The sequence below is a fragment of the Suncus etruscus genome, chromosome 2 (genome assembly GCF_024139225.1).
Source record: "Suncus etruscus isolate mSunEtr1 chromosome 2, mSunEtr1.pri.cur, whole genome shotgun sequence".
In the NCBI taxonomy this organism is placed as follows: Eukaryota; Metazoa; Chordata; class Mammalia; order Eulipotyphla; family Soricidae; genus Suncus; species Suncus etruscus.
The window spans coordinates 30,511,273-30,531,783 of record NC_064849.1 but is presented as its reverse complement, the minus strand read 5'-3'; positions in this window follow the sequence as shown (position 1 = coordinate 30,531,783).

Below are 20,511 nucleotides of genomic sequence, written 5' to 3'. Positions count from 1 at the left end.
GAGGCAGAAGGGTGCTGGCATCTGAGATCCAGCGAAGTTCAGTGGCTCCTCACATTTATATTTCATGCTTAAACTAATTCCCAGGTCCTACCAATAATGGCTTTATTGACTATTTGTGAACTAGTTTAATATTTCAAAGCACATATATAATCTCATATCATCTTTTCTCAAACACCTTTGGGAAGATAATGTTTTTGTTTGTTTGCTTGTTTTTTTTTGTTATTTTTTTAGCCACACCCAGACATACTCAGGGGTTACTATGGCTTTGTACTCAGAAATTATTCCTGGCAGGGGTTGGAGCGACAGCACAGTGGTGGGGTGTTTGCCTTGCACTTGGCTGATCCAGGACAGTCCTGGGTTTGATCCCTAGCATCACTAAAGCAGGAGAGATTTCTGAGCGCATAGCCAGGATTAACCCCTGAGCGTCACAAGGTGTGAACCCAAAACAAAACAAAACAAAACATAACAAAAAAAAGCAATTATTCCTGACAGGCTCAGGGCATCATCTGAGATAATTAGGGTCAAACCCAGGTCAGCTGTATACAAGACAAATCCCCTACCCACATGTTTGGGTTTTTTTTTTTTTTAACCTGTTTTATGATAGTATCTAGCAGAAATGAGGTGCCTGGGTGCGGGGATTGAACCTGGGTTGGTCATGTACAAGGTGTGTGCCCTGCATACTGTATTATTTCTCCAGCCCCAGTTTATTTTTATAATCATGAAGATAGTTTTTTTATTTGGTTTCTTTTTTTTTTTTTTACAAATCTTTAGATTTATAATAGGAGGAATACTTCTTTAAAAATGCAGGCAGTTTTAAGTAATTTGTATTTAGGCTTGCTCAAGTCAAGAAGGTATTATTTTTCAGTCTGAGTATTTGATTGTTGCTTTTATAAGTACATAATTGAGATGCACTTAGGAAAAAAGACAGAGTTGCACCTTCTCACTTGCTTTGCAGCAAAGGTTTATGGTTTGAAGAAACCTTGCCCTTAAATGATTAGACAGCTTGTGTGACTAATAAGAATATTGTCCCTAAAGGAATGTGGAACAGCTTACAAATACAAGAGCACTCAATTAAAGTTTTAAATTAGAATGTAATTATGTGTTTTGGGTTTTCTTTCCCTTTTAGGGAGAAACAGAGAAAGCTTTTAATCTTTTAGGTGGCCTCATTTTGGTGAAAAGACAATTTTAGGAAGTGTTTAAATATATGAAGCTGATCAGCATATAACTTAATTTTGGACTTATTCCAATCTCTAAAGTACTAAAGCAGGTAAGTTTTCTTATAGATAGCTTTTCAAATAAGTGTATTTTATAATTCAAAATAGGGATGAGCTGTTGATATGGATTACTGCACTCAGCATAATGAAATTGTCAATGTGCTTAGGGATATACAGCCATGTAGGGAAATTGTAGGGAGGTAATCAGCCATGTAGAGAAATAGTCCCTTTAGCCTCTGAAACAAAGGGATCATCTTTGAGACTATGTACAAAAGCAAGCATGCTCTTATTTTATTTTAGGAAATAAACTAGGATATGCACAATTGTCTTATTGTGGAGTCAGTTTGGACATTCTTGTATCCAAGCTCTCTCTATACAGAAAATATCATGAATTAAAAAGACCAAAGGTATTATCTATTTATTTCAAAGTTCTCCATTTATATGAAAATTGAAGTTTAGATATCAGATTTTGTGATGTCAGATTAACAGTGTTAATCTTAGCTAATTTCAACAGCAATTTAGTATGAAAAGGGCATAAATAGCTATGGTTTTAAATTGGGGCTAAAGTTTTCTTTTTGGTACTCTCTTACTTCCATGATAGTGGTTGTCTTGTTGACTCTATTAATCTTTAGAGTTTTTGTGTTTTTTTCTGAGAAGGATACTAAAAATGATATTACTTAGGATCTTCAGCATAATGGATATGTTTGGAAATCTATGCAAGAAATATATTTGAAGTTAATATTGTTTTTCATTACTATGAAGTTGTGATGAGGGTAGGTATTGTATTTCTTCAATTCTGTGGGACATTAAAAAACTAAAGGGACCTCATGATCAAAGGGATTTAACAATCTGTTCTCTAACTCTTAAACTCTTCCAGAATGATTGAGAAGCATCTAAATGTATTCACTCATTAAATGTCAGGTAAATCTCAGTAAGTGACAAGTAGAGTTTAATTTACTCTTTTAGTCTCCCTTGCTGTCAAACATATTATTAATCTCTAGTTGTGCATTTTATTTTATTTAGGTATTGAAGTTTCAGTTAGAGATTGTGATGAAGAAATGAGATAATAATGAACAACTGAGAACAAAGACCTCTCCAAAGGGAAGATGAGAGTACATAGCCTAGAAAAAAATTGGGTCCGCATCCCAGAATAGAAAGAGAATCCACTTGCCTTTGCTGAGTTGCTTTTATTTAAAAAAAAAAAAAGTAACAAAATATAAATTAGGTAAGGATAAATTTCCTAGGATTCCAGAAGTTTAGTGTTTGGATATACTCTGGTCATTGGTCCTTAAAATACTTTGGAGAAAATGAAGGATTAAAAGGCAAACTAACAGGCCCGGAGAGATAGCACAGCAGCGTTTGCCTTGCAAGCAGCTGATCCAGAACCAAAGGTGGTTGGTTCAATTCCCGGTTTCCCATATGGTCCCCTGTGCCTGCCAGGAGCTATTTTTGAGCAGACTGCAAGGAGTAACCCCTGAGCAACGCCGGGTGTGGCCCAAAAACCAAAAAGGAAAAAAAAAAAAAGGCAAACTAACAAATGAAGAAAAATACCTTCAACAATAGAAAATGTTTCTCAGTTTCACTCAGTATTAGCAGCATATCTGAAATTAATGTTGATTCCTTTCTACTGAATTTGAATGACTCTACCTCCAAGTTAATTTTGATATATTCATATTTATACTTGTTTCTGAGACTTCATTACAAAAGTTTTCAATAAGGAGCAAATATTTTTCAAATGTTTCTTTTTATTTATAAAATTATGCAGGGAATAAAAAAATCCTTATGAAAGAATAATTACAGATGAAAACAGAAATAACTACAAAGCTAGTTAGAGACATCTGAAATCATAGTAGGAGACAGAAAGTAACAAAACAAATATGTCACTGGATACAGGAGCAGAAAAAAGAGATGACAATTTATATTGCTCAGAATTTTTGAAGCAATGATACATGAATTGCTCAGGTATTGGATGATTAATGTATAAATATAATTATACATGAATTTCTCAGGTATTGGGATGATTAATGTATAAATGTAATTATTTTTGATAGCATAAACATTTGATATTTATTGTTATTAGCATCTATATATATATTTACAAGATTCCATTGCACTATATAATAACTTTATATTAATATGGATTTATATTTTTAGCCTTTATATGTGCCATCTACTGTCCTTGGAAATATAAAAAAATGAAGTTTCCAGTTCTTAGAAAGGTGATTTTGTTTTATGCATGGAAATGTCCATACGATCTTAGGGCTATTTCATGTTTTAATTATGTCTCTGACCTCACTAGAGATACTCAATTCTACTTTGACTATAAAAGTTTGACTTTCTTCTCAGGTGTGGGTGGGCATCACCCTTATCTAGGAAGACAGAGAAAATCTTTCAGCATAACACAGGTTCTATCACAATAAATGGGTCTCATTAGCTATTCTCAGCTTCATAGATAATGCAGTCGTGGATGGCATCATTTGGTCTAGTGAAGAATTGCCCAGGATATTGTGTTGACATCTGAGATTTATTTTAATCCTTTTTTTAAGATTTTATAATGAGCATTGTAACAAAGTCTGCCAAAGAATCATTACATATCTTATAAAATCTTAATAGCATAAAAATTAGAAACGTTTTTCATGCATATGTTCAATTTGTTCAGAATCACACATCTCACTTGGCTGATTAATATATAGTACTCTGCAGGGACACTGTTTTTAAGAGGTCATGGTTCTTGGATTACCAGGCACATTTTTGTTACAAATATCTGTTATGTTTACAGGTCGGTGCTGTCAAATTTTACAACTAAGGAAAAGAAAATATAAAGTCCACAAATAAGTATATCGAAGGTGAAAATAGGGCTTCTTAAAGAAGAAATTTGTTACTGTGGAGAAAATGTATAAAGAAACATATCTGGAAAAGCGAGTTATTCTGACATAGCTTTCAATGGTAATTGGCTAATGCATGATTTATTATTTCTGTTGGTTCATCATTTAGTAATGTAGTTATTATTTAAATAAATGTAATTATAAAAGAGGGAGGGGAGAGAAAACCATGTAAAGAAAGAATATGGGCTTTTTAGGGGAAAAACTTCCTTTTTAATTTTTTAATGTTGCCAATATTCAATTTTATATGGCATTTTAATTCTTATATGATTCGCACTACTGGAAGAACTTTGTCAAAGTTTATTTTTGAAAGATGAATGGATGCCAATTATTGACTGTAGATATCATTCAAGCTATTTGCGTTTTTTTCTGAAAAAAGATATTGGAGGGTTTTGAAAGAAAGATAGATATAAAATTACATTATGTAAGGATCAATATAGTTATAATTTTATAGTTTGTAAAGGAATACAAGTGAGATTCAGAAGCCCCCCCTGGGAGTGCTTTAATAATATTTTGATGTAATACTTTCTGATATATTCAAAGTTGAATGAGAGAAAGAAAGTAACCATTATTTCTGGTGGTATTTGTCTTGAGAATTTATAAGGATTAAGTTGTCATTCATTGAGATTAATAAAATGGAAAACCATGAATTTGGACAGAGAAGCTTAGGTGTTCAGCTTTGTGCATGTCAAGTTTTTAATATTTATAGCACATTCAACTAGGAGTTCAAGAAAAGTTTTGTAACAGAGTCAGAAATAATTTGTGGCAGTAGAGAGATCTTCAATAAACTTTTATTGACAATCTCTAATTAGCACCTAGATATTTCATGGCAATGCTGAGGGAATGTCGACAAAGAGAAGAGTAGAAACTAGAGCACTGAGTCAGGATCACTCAGAATTCATAAGCACAATAACTGCTATGTGTATTCTATAACTTCTCTAATATTTCCATCTGTGGTATTCATTGATGTAGACTTATTCAGAAAGATAAACATTGCATTTATTTTTAAAATCCTATTAGTTCTGGGCTCGGTAGTTACAGCAAGACATATATTAATCAGTGTGAGAAAGTCACATTTGAGGCGTATGCTTCCATCAAGAGATGAGTCATTATTTATCTAAAATGTATTGGAATGAACTCTCAGGGATCTTCAGTCTTGGCTTTGTTTTATTTGGGAGATCACACACATTCATGCTCAGGAGCTACTCCAAAAGCTCTCAATTATTATGTAGCCAAACTTGAGATCAAACTCAGGCCTTCTTCGTGCAAAGCATGTGCTCACCCCATTGAAAATTCTGTCCAGTTTCGAGAAATGCTATCATTTTAAGAAGTATTTTAAAATTCACTGATCTCTATAGCATCATGTGTTATCAATTAAATTAAAAGGTGTTCCTCAATTTTTTAGTGATCATTTTAATTTTGCCTCAATTTATGATTCTATAAAGTACTCAAAAACAAGCAATTGCAAAATTCAAATTAAAATAATAGGTTCCTTAAAATTTACAATAGTAGAAATTGCTATGATATGTCTTTATAAACCCATATTATAAAAGCACTTTCAGGAACTTTGACCTAGTCTTCTAGAAAATATATTCTTTATATGCCCACTCATTGTAGGATGTTACATTATCACCACTGAGATATCTGAGTCTCACATCAAACTCATTCAACATGTCCACTTTTTTTTTTGGTTGTTTGTTTGTTTATGGACCACATCCAGTGATGCTCAGAGGTTACTCCTGGCTCTTTGCTCAGAAATTTTCCTGGCTTGAGGGACCATAGAACTGCAGTCTATCCTAGGCTAGCGTGGTCAAGGCAGATTCTTTTACCCCTTATGCAACCGCTTTGGCCCATACATGTCCACTTCTTAAAATATTTCACAAAACAGGCAGAAGTTTAAAAAATCAGAATAATATTATGCTACATAGGACTTTCTGTGAAATTTTAGTTCCTTTTCCTAAGATATGAAAACTTTTATTTCCGTTTCTCTGTCTTTAGAGAGGAGAAAGAAGGAGAATGAAGCAGTTAAAAACTGTGTCTCTTGGGCAGGAGAGATAGCATGGAGATAAGGCTTTTGCCTTTCATGCTGAGGGATGATGGTTCGAATCCCGGCATCCCATATGGTCCCCTGTGCCTGCGGGGCAATTTCTGAGCATATGACCAAGAGTAACTCCGGAGCGCTGCCAGGTGTGACCTCCCCAAAAAAAATTCCCCCAAAAAATCAAAAACAAAAACAAAAACAAACCTGTGGCTCTTAAGCTGTACTATGTTTAATACCTGGTTATTCTATTCAATAGACATTAGACTTGAACAAAACGTTGCTTTCAAAATCTTGTCTGTGTAACTATGGCAATATTACTGTCTGTATAATAGGAATATTGAAATACCAAATGAGTTAATATAGTTAACTATTACTAATGCCTAGCTAAGCACTCAAAATGTTTATTGCATTTATTTGTTATTTTTAACATTGAGCTAGCTACTTAACATGTTATATAGTGTTAATTGATAACATCAAGAATTTTGTATGCACAGCACACACGTGGGCATGCATACACCAACTCTTTCATGTTGATGGTGTCCTCCTTATAAACTCCAATAAATTAGAATACTATTAAACCCTACATTTGATAATGTTTCTCTTACAACCTAAAATCCTCATACCTTAATTCAAGTCAGTTTTTATCAAAATCATTTGATCCCTTTTTGTGCCAACTTCAGTAACTATTATTCTGTATAGTTGTCCTATGTTCTCAAGGTACAATGAGAAGCATAATTGTAAAAAGTGGAGTAACTTAGATCTAGTTAAAATTTTCCGCCTAAAACAACCCAAAATGGCTACAATATAAAGCTATTTTTAGCTAAATATTGGCCAGAAAATAATTTTTTGTAGATTTTAACAAATAGCAAATAGGGACCAATGTTGACTTAGCTTATTATCTGTAGTGAATTTCCAACCTATAGAGAAGGCATGATAGATTTAAGAATAATATAACATAGACCTAGAATTTAGGAAATGAACATGATAGCTTGGGAAAACATGAGCAATAAGAGATTACAGAACAAAGAGAGTACTGAATAATAAAGAGGTTTGTGCCAAAAATTCTAAAGAACTGCACTTGGAACGTTGCAAAAAGGTAAAAGCTAACCTCATCAAAATTGGGAAGAAGAAATGAACTGACATTTTCTCAAATAACAAATAAAGATGGCCAACAGGCACATGAAAAACTGATCCACATTACTAATTATCAGGGAGATAAAAACCAAAGCAATAATGAGGTATGATCTCACACTACAGAGACTGGCATACTTTACATAAAGCAAAAACTAACAGTACAGACGTGGATGCAGAGAAAAGGGGACTCTCATTCACTGCTGGTGGAAGAGTAGGCTGCTTCAGCCTTTTTGAAAATTAATAGGGTCATTCCTCAAAAAACTAGAAAATTGAGTTCCCATATTATCCAGCAATGCCACTCCAAAGGGTAGACCAAGGAATGCAAAAACACAATTCAAAAATTTCCTATGAATTCCTATGTGTAGCACAGCACTATACACAATAGCCAGAATATTGAAACAACCCAAGTGCCTGACAACAGATGAGTGGTTAAAGAAAGTCTAGAACATCTACACAATGGAATATTATGCAGGTGTTAGGAAAAATGAAGTCATGAAAGTTTCTTATACATAGGTGGCTACAAGATTATAATGATTATTATGCTGAGTGAAATGAGTCAGAGGGAAAGGTATAGATATAGAATAATCTCACTTATTTTGAGGGATATAAGAAAAACAAGAGAAAGTATGGTAATAATATCCAGAGACAATAGAGATGTGGATCCAGAGGTACAATCTAGGATACAAAGGTTACTACAAAGCTTGGTGAGTGCAGTTAAAGTAGAAAAGGGTATACTAGGATAATGATAGTCAGAAGAGATTACTTTGTACAAGAACTCTTGTACTCTTGCTGAAAAGAGAGAAAATGACATGCAAGACACCCCTCTATTAACAATAGTGCAAATCACAGTGTCAAAAAGGAAAGAGAGAGAGAAAGAGAGATAAGCAAATTGCCTTCCCTAAAGACAGAAGGAATTGCAGTGGGGGTGGGAGACCTGTGGTGGGAAGGTGCACTGGTGAAGGCTGGTGTACATTCTGTGACTAAAACCCAACAACGAATAATTTTGTAACCACAGTGTTTAAATAAAGCAATTAAAAAAAAAGAATTCCAGAGAATTGCAGAACACATGCACCTAGGATCAAACTCAATATGGGTATGTATTTGCATGTAAGACAAGCTAGACACAGAGGGAGGTCAAAGGAGGGGATATGGGATGCATACTAGGAACAGGGGTGGAGGGAGGACAACATTGGTGGTGGGAATGCCCCTGATTCAATGTCACTATGTACCTAAAATATTACTGTGAAAGATTTGTAATCCATTTTGGTCAAAATAAAAATTAGTTAATTAAAAATAAAGTAAAAGTAAAGGTCATCAAAATATATTCTGGTTGTACAAAAATGAAAATTATGCAAATATGGGCAAAGAATTATAAAAATGAAACAAATATTTATGTCTCCTTAACTTATTTGATTTATTTTATCATTTCAGAAAAAAATACCAGTGTTCTTCAGACATATGCTTTTTTTTTTTAATAAAACAAACGAAAAAAAAAAAAACTCACTTGCACTTAAAGCTACTATTTTACTTTCCTAGAACTGAATGTTTCCAGCACTGTCCAGAGACCTTATTGTCCATTTTGGGAAAAATTCTAGATTAAAGGTAACAGTATTTGGTAGTGCTTGAACAAATTTAGGATTGATGTCTTTTCTCCAAACTAAAAACAAAAACAAAACAAATAAAAACACAGTCATAGGAATTGAGTAGAGTACTCATAGATATCTCATTTTATCAAGGGTAAAAATCATTCCTAGAGAAAGCTCTGCACTGATATCATATAAAAATGTAAATTACAAATGGATCAAATTATTTTTAAGTAAATTAATGGTATCCTGGAAAAATATCAGGGTAGCTACAATAATATGAATCATTCAGTTCTAATGAGGTAATGTCTAAAATATTTGGCATACAATACAAATTTACTGACTAAGAAAGAATATCAACAAGTTGAAGCCATCTCTGGTCTGACACAGGTCTTATAATTATCAGGGAGCATAAATGCTAATATTTTTATATCCATAAAATTAATACATAAAAATTGAAGAAAGATATAGGTAAAACTTTTATAGTTGAAACAATAATGTCAGATAAAATATGTAATGGCTGATAGTAATAGGAGGCTGGACTTTATAAAGGAAAGATGAATGAACCTGTAGATGGAACATAAAAATTTTCCAAAACAAGATAGAAACAAGGCAAATGTATCAATGGGTTATGTAATCATTTTAATAAGTTTAATAAGTATTTTATTTATATATATACTCATATGTACATATACACACATATATATCCAAAGGAAAGATGAACTTGATGTAATAATAGATGGACATTTTTTAAAATTTGATTAAAATTATAACCCCACCGTTTTAAAAAGACTTACTAATTCCTAAGCATACGAAACATGGAAATACTATATTAAAGCATACAAAAATAACATTGCTTTGTAAAAGAGTATGAGGAGCAAAATTACATTTAATTAACATAGATAAAGAAGGAAAAGCACCGTGGGTTTTTTTATTCATAGCAATATAAACAAGAAAGTAGTTAGATGACATTTTTAAAGTACTTAAAACATGGGACTTAGAATGAGAATTGATAAAAATATTAAAATGAAAATTTTTCTCATTGAGAAAATGCTTAAAGAATTTTATCAATCACAGAGCCAGAGTATAAGAAATATTAAATCTTGGGATTAGATCAATAATACAATACTTAGGGTACTTGCCTTGCATACAGCTGACCAAGATGGATCACTGGTACTCCATCTGGTCCCTGGATTCATATAGAAATGACCGATTGACCTCTAGTTGCAGAACCAGGAGAACCCTGAGCACCACTGGATGTGGCCCCAAACCAAAACAATAAAAAAGAAATAGTAAATCTTTAAGAGATGTGGGAATGGTTCAGCGACCACAGTTCCTGCTTTGGGAGAACAAGGATGCTTGTTTAATCTGATGCCAACCACATGTACAGTCCAGGTTGCTCCACTGCTTGGAACTGTCTCCCGATTCACAGCCTGACACAAGAGTAAAATCTCCAGCTTACTGCAGTCAGGTGTGTGAGAGTACCACAGATAAAGGACATAAACTCCAGAGATCACCATATTTAAAAATGCACAAGTTCTGTGGGGAAATATGTGCCCTTTCCTCATAAGTACTTATGTAGGCATCACAACTATAGTGTTGCCCCTAGCAATTACTATGGCTCAGTGCACAAGCACCACACCAATTATGTGTGTAACTCCTGGACTCACAACGATAGCAATGGGACAGGAAAGGAAAAAAAATATAAACAAGTTTTTAGAAGATACATATTCCTGCTAGAACAGTAAAAGTGAAGTTACTTATTTCTTTCAAGATAATTCTGCAAACATAGCAGAATTAATGTAATGTCAATTTTAGGATTTATGTGAATGTAAAATATGTGGCAATAAAGGTGAAAATTAGATCCATACTATTATAAAGTTCTGTACAAAATAGGATACAGTAGAATGTCTCTTGGAGGTTTTTTTTGTGGTAAGTTCAAATATATACTATAAGTTCTCAAGTGACCACAAGGTTAAAGAGTTATATTGAATAAGTCCAAAAAAGGAGGTAAAATAAAATCAAAGAAAAAAAGTACTCCCTAATGTATATGTTGCTTTAAATAAATATCATAAGACTGAAATTAGCCTCCTGAAAATCCACTTGTCAAAGAACAGAAGAGTTAATTTTGCATAAATAGAATAGAAGAACACTTGGAAAAGCTCAATCGTACAGTGATCTGAGGGTATGTCAATCATTGTTGCACTGCAAATAACCTAAAAAAGAAGAAGAAGCTTATTTCAAGACTGTTGCCAGAATTAGGAGGAATTTTAGCAGGAAGTAAAAGACTTGAATTTGAAGCAGTACACTTTCTTTACTGTATAAGATTTCAAGTTGTTGAGATTCAGTAGCAATACAGAGAAACTACTGGAATGCCCACATAGCCCGAAGAAAAGTGGTTCATATCATTCTATATAATCAGTCTGTTCCAGTTTACATAAATATAAAATTCACTTAAATGGTAAAAATTCTAAAAGCAAAGAGTTGATGCCATATACACATTTTCACACACACACAGACACACACACAGACACACACACACACATAAACTCATTTCAACAGAGGTGCTGAGGACATTTCATGATGATCAGCTCAATCATGAGGACCTAGCATTTTGGAAATGAGTCTGGTGAAGTTGAGTGTTACAACAAAAAAGCGTACTCAGGGCCTCGCTCATATTGGATTTGTGTGCTACCACTTAAACTAGTTTTAGGTCCTCAACCAAATATTTGTTGATATTTTTAAATAATATTAAATTGAAACAGAGTAAATAGCATCAACTTTGGACATCTAAAATGAGATTGCTATTGTGGGAAAGAAATTTGACCTGCCTAATAGATTGCCATGACCAATGAGTTCAAGTGTGGAGAATGACAAAATCAGAGCATTGATTATAGGTCTGTATATTTGTTGAGTTGCATGTCCCCTGCAGTTTAAAACTAGGCTCTAATCACTAATCTTAAAAAGACTAAAGTAAAACCAAAATCAAACTGATAAATCTTAGTAAGTGGATGTTTAGTCATTGTTGCAGGCACTAGTAAGGTATGTTGGAAAAAATTCTCTGAAAGTTGAACAGCATAAATATGTGGAGGCCTTTGATACAAAGCAGCCATCTCTGGAGTCCAGAAAGCCATGAGATAAAGAATTCAAGGCTCAAGAACAGATGGTTCACTGAAAGGTAAGATAACGAACTCCTAGGAGGACTTCATCTGAAACGACCATGCAAGTAATATCAAAATAAATCTATCTTATTGTCTAATACTCAAAATTCTCACTCTTGGCAACCACCCTAGCAGTGGACAAGAGTGGGAAGTGCAGATAGGAAAAAATATATAGATATATAAACAAACTTAGCAGAGAAATATGGGCTAGCTGTCCTGTCCCATGTTGCCTGCACTGTTGATGCCTATACCTCTATGTGGCCAGTATGCATGTCTTCTGGTTCCATGCTACTAGAACATATGCCCCCTAAATAACCTCTCTTATGATGTGTAATTTCAGATGTTCATGCTTTAACTTTGGGTATATACTGGTTCTCTGCTCTGAAGAAACCTGTGTTCCATTATGCACATATCTTAATCTAACTCTCTCTTTACCTCCCTTTATTTCCCAATAATCTCATTATACTTCCCTCTACATCTCATCGTGAACAACTTTTCTGTGAGGGGAAGGCAAGGGACCCAAAAGGACTGGATAAGATTAGGACTGACTTTCCTTCCCTGCCAAAAGCAATTCCTCACTCCAGCCTGATTCCATAGTTGCTGAGTAATTGGGTGATAGGGGTCATCCCTGTGCCACATGTTCAATCCTCAAGGTACTCACAGTGTGGTTAATTGAATTTGATCATATTACCTGTTAGATAGTTTCAACACTATTAATCTTCAGGACTATGTCTTTAGGCAGCGCTAGGAGTAAAGAAAGTAAGTGGACTGTCCATGAAGAGATAGCAAAAGGGATGAGTTGCTTAAAACTGCCAAGGTTTTGCTGGATCTCATGGGTCCAAGTACAGCAACTTTCATTGCCTTCTCCAGCCATATTACCAGTTGACATCCTTTTTTTTTATTCTTGTTTTAAAAAAAATACCTTCAAAATGTTCTTTCCCAGTTAAAATGACAATGCATGAAATACAAAAGATTTTTATTTCTATAGTGCTGGAAACTATTGTTAAAGAAAACAGTTGCAATAAGCGTGAATAACAATCAACTAAGAGAAACTCTCTCTACAGTTGAGCTTTGGAAGCCTCCAGAAACCACAAGAAGCTCAAACCTGAGTATGATAAAATATAACTTCTGGGAAGTAAATTTTACCTAAGCTTAGAGTTCTCAGTGATTCTTTTTAGTGCGTTATTTATTTGGAAGGACTGACATCAGGTGTATGAGAAAATAACCTATGCAAATGTATTAAAAGAAAATTTAGGAGATTCAGAATAAATGAAGTTTAACAAATCGAGTTGATATTTGAAAAACTCATAGTAATTTATATATGTACAATTAAATAATAATGCTTTTGAAAAGAGATCATCAGAAAGCAAGAAATAGCTCTTGGCTGTTTAAAATATTTTGCCCAAACTGAAAAAGTCAACATAAAATTTGGTTAAACCTAATTTTTTAAAATTGCCAAATACACAACAAATAGGTAGTTAGAAACTATGAGAAAAATAATGATAAAAATTAGGCTTAAGATTAATTATGTATTCCTGAAAGAAGATAATCAGAAAAGGAAAGGGGAGTCTGTAGTGAAAGCATAGTAGGTAGGGTGTTTACCTTGAACTCTACCCACCTGATTTGATCCCTGGTATCCCATATGTTCTGCTGAGCCTACCAGAAGTGATTTCTGAACACATATCTACATGCCAGGTGTGGCCCAAATACTAAAAAATAAAAGAAAAAGGAAAGGAAAAGGGATAAATACTCAATGAACAGGAAGATGCTCAGCAAATATTTAAAAGTTTAGGGGAAATCACAACCCTGGTTGTTCATAAACACTGTGTTTGGGCAAAATGCTTATTTGTTCTATATTTTAAAATTATTTTGCATCTATTATAGCTGTATTTTAAATTTCAAGTGTTGTAAAGTAGATATTAAATATAATAAAACTTTGTCATTGCTAGAGTATAAGTATTTATATTTTAATACACATTAAAATTATTTTATCCATCATATATGCTAAATGTACATCCTGAGTACAGTTAAGAACATATGCTGTACTAATTTATAATGAAATGAAAACATAAAAGGTGTCCTTCTGAATATACGCAGTCTGACTCGTGACATAATATGTAGATATGAATACAAAATTCTTCTCTTTCAATTGTTTTTTTCTTCCTATATTTCTTTTTTGGGCCCCTTCAGGAGCAAACATCGTATTACAAACTATTGACAGCACATATATAAACTATTGATATTACAAACTACTGATACTATAGGTAGTTTTGGTGTATAGTATTGTATATGTGTGATAAGTTCTTATAGATTGATTTATAATACCAATCATTACTGTTTTTCTGATATAGAAACTGATTGAAGGTAGGATTATATAAACAGGATTGAATAATAGCATCCAAGCATATGGTGAAAAATTATACCAGATTTTTTAGAGTCAGTAGGAACTCTACAGATTAGATAATGTAACTCAATGTAACTCAACATTTTTATTTGAAAGAACAGAAAATTAATTGAAGTCTAGATTAATGGCATTTATTCTTAGGGCAGAGCCAAGATTGATGACAACTCTTCTAACACCTGCAATTAGGTTCTGTTTGATATTTTTTTAAGTTGTTGAGTGTCAAACATATTGTAAAAGAAAAATTCCTGTAAGTATATGACAAAAAATATGTCAAGAAAAATTGCAAACCAGATCAACATATATATATATATATATACTTAAGGGTATCAAGATAGAAGAAAAGAGTTTATTATAATTAAAATCCACTTGTCAATATTTAAACCAGAAAAGAAAGGACTTATGTTCCCATATGGTATCATAAAGCTACCCTATTTTCTAATCTTATTCTAGCATCACAGAAGGTATATTGTTTGCTATCTTGCTTTTGAAAGTTTTGGGGTTTAGAGAGTCTTTAAAAAGGAAAAAAAATCCTTGCAAAACTGAAGTGAATACATGTAATGTGGCATAATCAGCTTCTAAATCTACTTAACTGGAGTCCCATCATGCATTTAGTATATTGAATGAAAGGCACAAATGGGAAACGTATTATAATGAGGATTGGAAAAATTTTATGAGACTAGAACTTCACTTTACTGAAATGTTTTTAAGCATCTGATTTATAAGTCAAGTACAGCATAATTTGCATACCTCTTTATTTGCATTTGACCTAGACACCTGCATTGCTTTTGGAGAATTCAACTTTTAGGATGCTTTTGAACACTCCACCGCCACCCCACTATGACAAAATGCATTTCACTTGCTGTGGCTCTTTGAGGGGTACACAGCATGACTATCTTTAACCTTTCCCTTGTTTTCATTTAGGCTAGAAAAAGTTGTTTACTTATATCACAAATGTGCTTTGTTCCTCAGAGGCTTTTGGTCAGATTCAAGATTTTAAAACTACCTGGAGTCATAGTGAAAATAGATTTCCAGTGATACGTATTGATAACCCAGAGTTCATTTTTAACATAAAAGGTGACAACTTTTGACAACTTTTTAATATTTGACCACAGATAATAGTTTTCTGTCTTCAAAGACTATGAAGAAATTAATATAAAAAACTCAGACTTCCTAGAACTTTTTGGCTTCAACTCCAGTACAAAATACACACAACTTTAGCCATCACTATTCACAATTGTGTTCCCTGGAGTTACCCTTGATTTTTTTTTCTTTCCTGTTCAAACAATATTCTGATATCCAATCATTTCCAAAATACAACAGAGTTAACATCTCCTGATCTTGCAGTTTTTCTTCTCCATTCCAAGAGTTATTGCCTTAGCTCTGGTTCTCATCATGTCCTAGTCAAACCATTTCAATATCTACTTCATCAATCTTCTTTCCCTCCTTTGACTATACTATCTTTGCCACCTTTCATATTCTGTCACACTGTATTTCTCCCTTTATATATATAAATAATTGTATTTTATATAATATAAATAATATATAATTATAGTATAACAAATAATATACATCCTATATGTATATACACAGGAATGTATACATGTATATGTATATACATATGCATATGTGTATATATACATATGTGTATATACATATATGTATATATAATTCTAATCATGTGAATTGCTTGTGAAAGATACTGTACTGGTCTTTCACAAACATCTAAACTTGGGTTTCCATAGTGCCAACAATTACTATTTCCAAACTACATGACTGGTGACCTTTGTCAAGACAATTAATGGATTTTAGAAAATAGAGGGCAGGAGAGGTTTCTATTCTAGACCTTCCTATTATAAACTATGGAAGTTTGCTGAATTCTACACTGCAAAAAAAGCTGATGGTAATACTGACTGGCTCACAAATGTTTTAAGTTTTATATATGCAGATCATGAATTATATTGTTTTAAAATGATCAATGAGTGCTAGCTATTACTAATTCCAATCATTAGGAATAATTATGTAATTATCATCAAAGAAAATTAAGCTACTAAAGATTAAGGACACTGCTTTGAGTTTCAAGCAAACTGCCTAAATCTATACTTGATAGCAGTGGTAAAAGTGCAGTTTTTCTCAATAATATCTTAAAATATCAACATCTAACTCATAAGCCAAAAATATGTGTTATTATATAAAATGTAATGATATTTTTCAGGTGGACTGAAAAAATACAGTTATTAGGAAAATATCAGTTTCTAGATATTACTTATTTTATTAATAAATTATAAAGTACCAAGAATCACTGTTTTAGGGATTTTTTTTTGCTGGAGAGACATACCAAGTGAAGTTTAGTGCTTATTCTTGGTTCCTGTACTTAGGGATCACTGCTGGCAGACTTCATAGTATGATATGAAATGCTGGGATTACACCCAGGTCAGCCATTGCAAGGTTCTATCTTCTCTACAATTGTTCCAGCCACTATTTTTTTTTGTTTGTTTGTTTTTAGGCCACAACCTTAGTAGGACAAGAGTTACTGCTGAATCTGAACTCAGAAATCACCCTCTGGCAAACTCAGGCTCAGAGGATGATATGAGATGAAGGCATCAAACCCAGGTCAACCAGCAGCAAGGCAAATGCCCAGCATGCTGTGTTATTATTCAGGCCCCAATACTATCTTTCTTTTTCTTTCTTTCTTTCTTTCTTTCTTTCTTTCTTTCTTTCTTTCTTTCTTTCTTTCTTTCTTTCTTTCTTTCTTTCTTTCTTTCTTTCTTCCTTTCCTTCTTTCTTTCTTTCTTATTTCTTTTTTTCTTCCTTTCCTTCTCTTCCTTTCCTCTTTCTTTCTTTCATCTCTTTCTTTCTTTCTTTCTTTCTTTCTTTCTTTCTTTCTTTCTTTCTTTCTTTCTTTCTTTCTTTCTTCTCTTTCTTTCTTTCTTTTCTTTCTTTCTTTCTTTCTTTCTTTCTTTCTTCTCTTCTTTCTTTCTTTCTTTCTTTCTTCTCTTTCTTTCTTTCTTTCTTTAATTCTTTCCTTCTTTCTTTCTTATCTTTCTTTCTTTCTTTCTTTCTTCTTCTTTCTTTCTTTCTTTCTTTCTTTCTTTTCTTTCTTTCTTTCTTTCTTTCTTTCTTTCTTTCTTTCTTTCTTTTTCTTCTCTTTTCTTCTCTTCCTTCCTACCTTCCTTCCTTCCTTCTTCTTTCTTTCTTCTTTCTTTCTTCTCTTTCTTTCTTTCTTTCTTTCTTTCTTTCTTTTCTTTCTTCTTTCTTTCTTTCTTTCTTTCTTTCTTTCTTTCTTCTTTCTTTTTCTTTCTTCTTCTTTCTTTCTTTTTCCTCTTTCTCTTCTTTTTCTCTTCTTTCTCTTTCTTTTCTCTCTCTTTCTCTCTTTCTTTCTTTCTTTCTAATTCTTTCTTTCTTTCTCTTTCTTTCTTTCTTTCTTTCTTTCTTTCTTTCTTTCTTTCTTTCTTTCTTTCTTTCTTTCTTTCTTTCTTTCTTTCTTTCTTTCTTTCTTTCTTCTTTCTTTCTCTCTCTTTCTTTCTTTCTTTTTCCCTCTTTCTTTCTCTCTTTCTTTCTCTTTCTTTTCTCTCTCTCTTTCTTTCTTTCTTTTTCTTTCTTCTTTTTTCTTTCTTTTTCCCTCTTTCTTTCTCTCTTTCTTTTTCTCTTTCTTTCTCTTTCTTTTTTCTCTCTCTTTCTCTCTCTTTCTTTTTCTTTTTTTCATTCTTTCTTTCTATCTTTCTTTCTTCTTCTTTCTTTCTTTTTCTCTCTTTCTCTCTTTCTTTTTCTCTCTTTCTTTCTCTTTCTTTTTCTCTCTTTCTTTCTTTTTTCTCTTTCTCTCTTTCTTTCTTTCTCTCTCTCTTTCTTTCTTTATTTCTTTCTTTCTCTCTCTTTCTTCCTTCCTTCCTTCTTTTCTTTCTTTCTTTCTTTCTTTCTTTCTTTCTTTCTTTCTTTCTTTCTTTCTTTCTTTCTTTCTTTCTTTCTTTCTCTCTTTCTTTCTCTCTCTTTCTTTCTTTCTTTCTTTCTTCTCTTTCTTTCTTTCTTTCTTTCTTTCTTCTCTTTCTTTCTTTCTTTCTTTCTTCTCTTTCTTTCTTTCTTTCTTTCTTTAATTCTTTCCTTCTTTCTTTCTTTCTTTCTTTTTTCTTTCTTTCTTTCTTTTTCTTCTCTTTCTTCCTTCCTTTCGTCCTTCCTTCCTTTCTTTCTTTCTTTCTTTTTCTTTCTTTCTTTCTTTCTTTCTTTCTTTCTTTCTTTCTTTCTTTCTTTCTTTCTTTCTTTCTTTCTTTCTTCTTTCTTCTTTCTTTCTCTCTCTCTTTCTTTCTTTCTTTCTTTCTTTCTTTCTTTCTTTCTTTCTTTCTTTCTTTCTCTCTCTTTCTTTCTTTCTTTTTCCCTCTTTCTCTCTTTCTTTTTCCCTCTTTCTCTCTTTCTTTTTTCTCTCTTTCTTTCTCTTTCTTTTCTCTCTTTCTCTTTCTGCCTTTCTTTCTTTCTTTCTTTCTTTCTTTCTTTCTTTCTTTCTTTCTTTCTTTCTTTCTTTCTTTCTTTCTTTCTTTCTTTCTTTCTTTCTTTTCTTTCATTTTTCTTTCTTTTTTTTTTCTTTCTTTCTTTCTTTCATTCTTTCTTTCTTTCGTTCTTTCTTTCTTTCTTACTTTCTTTCTTTCTTTCTTTCTTTCTTTCTTTCTTTCTTTCTTTCTTTCTTTCTTTTTCTTTCTTCTTCTTTCTTTCTTTTTCCCTCTTTCTCTTTCTTTTTCTCTTTCTCTTTCTTTTCTCTCTCTTTCTCTCTTTCTTTCTTTCTTAATTCTTTCTTTTTTCTCTCTCTTTCTTTCTTTCTTTGTTTCTTCTTTCTTTCTCTCTCTCTCTTTCTTTCTTTCTTTTTCCCTCTTTCTTTCTCTTTCTTTTCTCTCTCTCTCTTTCTTTCTTTCTTTTTCTTTCTTCTTTTTTCTTTCTTTTTCCCTCTTTCTTTCTCGCTTTCTTTTTCTCTTTCTTTCTCTTTCTTTTTTCTCTCTCTTTCTCTCTCTTTCTTTTTCTTTTTTTCATTCTTTCTTTCTATCTTTCTTTCTTTCTTTCTTCTTTCTTTCTTTCTTTTTCTCTCTTTCTCTCTTTCTTTTTCTCTCTTTCTTTCTCTTTCTTTTTCTCTCTTTCTTTCTTTTTTCTCTTTCTCTCTTTCTTTCTTTCTCTCTCTCTTTCTTTCTTTCTTTCTTTCTTTCTTTCTTTCCTTCTTTCTTTCTCTCTCTCTCTCTTTCTTTCTTTCTTTCTTTCCTTCTTTCTTTCTTTCTTTCTTTCTTTCTTCTTTCTTTCTTTTTCTCTCTTTCTCTTTCTTTTTCTCTCTTACTTTCTCTCTTTTTCTTTCTTTCTTTCTTTTTCTCTCTTTCTCTCTTTCTCTCTCTCTTTCTTTCTTTCTTTCTTTCTTTCTTTCTTTCTTTCTTTCTTTTTCTCTCTTTCTCTCTTTCTCTCTCTCTTTCTTTCTTTCTTTCTTTCTTTCTTTCTTTCTTTCTTTCTTTCTTTCTTTCTTTCTTTCTTTCTCTCTCTCTTTCTTTCTTTCTTTCTTTCTTTTTTTTCCCTCTTTCTTTCTCTCTTTCTTTTTCTCTCTTTCTTTCTCTTTCTTTTCTCTCTCTTTCTCTTTCTTTCTTTCTTTCTTTCTTTCTCTTTCTTTCTTCTTCTTTCTTTCTTTTCCCTCTTTCTTTCTCTCTTTCTTTTTCTCTTTCTTTCTCTTTCTTTTTTCTCTCTCTCTTTCTCTCTTTCTTTCTTTCTTTTTATTCTTTCTCTCTTTTTCTCTTTCTCTCTTTCTTTTTCTCTCTTTCTTTCTCTCTCTTTCTTTCTTTCTTTCTTTCTCTCTCTTTCTTTCTTTTTCGCTCTCTTTCTTCTAACTTCTATCTTTTTTTTCTTTGTTCTTTCTTTCTTTTTCTTTCTTTCTTTCTTTCTTTTATTCTTTCTTTCTTTTCTTTCTTTCTTTCTTTCTTTCTTTCTTTCTTTCTTTCTTTCTTTTTTTCTTTATTTCTTTCTTTCTTTCTTTCTCTCTCTCTGTCTCTCTTTCTTTCTTTCTTTCTTTCTTTCTTTCTTTCTTTCTTTCTTTCTCTCTCTGTCTCTCTTTCTTTCTTTCTTTCTTTTTCCCTCTTTCT